This window comes from Littorina saxatilis, linkage group LG2 (assembly GCF_037325665.1).
Source record: "Littorina saxatilis isolate snail1 linkage group LG2, US_GU_Lsax_2.0, whole genome shotgun sequence".
Taxonomy (NCBI): Eukaryota; Metazoa; Mollusca; class Gastropoda; order Littorinimorpha; family Littorinidae; genus Littorina; species Littorina saxatilis.
In genome coordinates this window covers 5569559-5571971 of record NC_090246.1, presented here as the reverse complement: position 1 = coordinate 5571971, position 2413 = coordinate 5569559, and the positions used below count along the sequence as shown (strand labels likewise).

Here is a 2413-nt window from a genome sequence, read left to right as displayed (position 1 = left end):
TTGCTTGAGTCAGCAGAGATTTTGTGGCTTGACCCTATAATCTGAATGAATATCCAATTGTGATGTGAAGTACACTTCATCGTTTTACCTGTGCATACAGTTATATTTGTCAAATGTTGTTCTCAAATAGTTGAAATAGTTTACCCTATCTAGGGCAATGAACCTCTCTCTCCCCTCCCCCCACACCCATCTGGCAAGTTCGAGAAAATCAGTAATGTTCGTGGTTCAAATTCTGTTATTTAAGATTGTATTCATGTAAATTTATTTTGCTGTGGCAGTGACCACAGAAATTGTCGCCAGCAATTCTAAGAATGGGGTCACGAGAATCAACACTGTCCGACGATATGATCGACTTAAATTCTAATTGAAAACATGCTGTAAAAACTCCACAAACTGTGATAACATAATATTGACTACGAAAATGACAAACGGGATTTTAGTTATTCTTTTTTAAGACAAAATAACAGCAAAGCCTACCTGAAACCGTCTTCTCGCGTGGAAGGCCGCAGTTGCACTGAGATACGAAAGCTTGCAAAAAAATTCCAGGTGAGGGGATATTAAAAAAAATCCCTTTTATGGGCCACTCCTGGGTAATGTTTCTAAGCCGTTTCCCCTTCGTGTGGTTGTGTGGAGTGTGTCAGTGTCACAGACCAAACCATCAGTTTGAGTGGATGGCCAGTTCAGTTCGACGTCGAGCTTCAGTTGTGTGTGTGTGTGTGTGTGTGTGTGTGTGTGTGTGTGTGTGTGTGTGTGTGTGTGTGTGTGTGTGCGTGCGTGCGTGTGTGTGTATGTGTGTGTGTGTGTATACCGGTATTTGTGCGTGCGTGCGTGCGTGCGTGCGTGCGTGCGTTCGTGCGTGCGTGCGTGCGTTCGTGCGTGTGTGTGTGTGTGTGTGTGCGTGCGTGCGTGCGTGCGTGTGTGTGTGTGTGTCTGCTTGCCTGGGTTACTGTCAGTGTGGGTTACTGTCAGTGTGTCTATCTGTCTGTATAGTTCATGCTACTTCGTAGTAGAATAATTATTGCCCTTCGCCTTCGGGTTTCCCCGATTACCGAAATAAAGCCAGCTCAGATCAAGGTGATAACTGCTCCTACATGCCAGGTGCAACATATTTAGGCCTAAATGTCTTAACTTATTTCTGATGACAGGTAATTGTTTATTTTGTGTGTGAACGACAAAGATATAGCACTTTAATTTGTGTGTGGTGGGTGTGTCACAGTGTGTGTGCGTGTGTGTGTGTGTGTGTGTGTGTGTGTGTGTGTGTGTGTGTGTTTGTGTCTGTTGAGTTTCAAGCCATTTTGATTTGTTTTTGCTACTGTTATAAGACCTAAGATAATGTATTATCCATACTATGAAACATATATTGGAAAGTAAGGTGTTATTCTCTATGTATAGTCGATTTTGTATATGTGTATACAATATGTAACGTAGTTAAAGTACTTTTCTCATGATGAATGATATTGCAGTTATTCACGAATTTGGACATGAAAAGATGCCAAACCACATTTCATATTTGGCAAAAACTATGTATCATTTCACTTACACATACACCGGAAAAACTTGACTGAAGAGCCAATTACTGGTATGTTGTTGTTTTTTTAAATCAGTAAATCTCACTTCATTTGATCCTATCTAAAACACACTTTTATGACAAATGTTTACTTCACGGTTTTTTACACTCCTATGATTTTTAGCATTCGTAGTGAAAATTATTTTAACGTGGTAAGTTTGTTTGTCAATTTTAAGGAAAAAGTACTGCTTGTGCAAGTCTTTTTGTGAGCTAACAGTGTATTGAGAATTGTGGTGGTTTTCTTTTTCTCGATATTAATTCTTGTTCTCGCATCTTGATTTACGTTATTTGATTGGATGGGTCCTATTAAGCCAGGCCGTACCCCCAAAAAAGGTTCAGTTTAGTTTCCTGGCTTAAATAAAATGTGTGCCTCATTTAAATATAGTGTGTACTTGTATGTGTGACTGTATGTGTGACTGTATGTGTGACTGTATGTGTGACTGTATGTGTGACTGTATGTGTGACTGTATGTGTGACTGTATGTGTGACTGTATGTGTGACTGTATGTATAAGCGAGAAGCAAAGAGGTAAACTCTGTGTGTGTGTGTGTGTGTGTGTGCGTGCGTGCGTGTGTGTGTGTGTGTGTGTGTGTGTGTGTGTGTGTGTGTGTGTGTGTGTGTGTGTGTAGTGTGTGTGTGTAGTGTGTGTGTGCAGCGTATGTGTGTGTGTGTGTGTGTGTGTGTGTGTGTGTGTGTGTGTGTGTGTTGTGTATGTATCTGTCTGTCTGACTGTCTGTCTGTCTGTGTTTGTGTGTGCGTGCGTGCGTGCGTGCGTGATATATTTTGAAAATCTGATCGTGGATAAAAGTCTTGCTACTTTTGAACTGTCACAAAATCAAACAAGTCC

The 2413-nt window shown here is 40.9% G+C and overlaps 1 protein-coding gene across 1 annotated transcript in view; it reads right to left on the bottom strand.

Annotated features, from left to right (window-relative positions):
* Nucleotides 1-676, bottom strand: part of LOC138958066 (uncharacterized) — an 11606-nt gene extending 10930 nt beyond the window's left edge. Inside the window, exon 1 of the mRNA XM_070329130.1 lies at nt 478-676. The gene's annotated coding sequence lies outside the window, so the exon portion shown is untranslated. The remainder of the gene's footprint in view (nt 1-477) is intronic.
* Nucleotides 677-2413: the final 1737 nt, after the last annotated feature.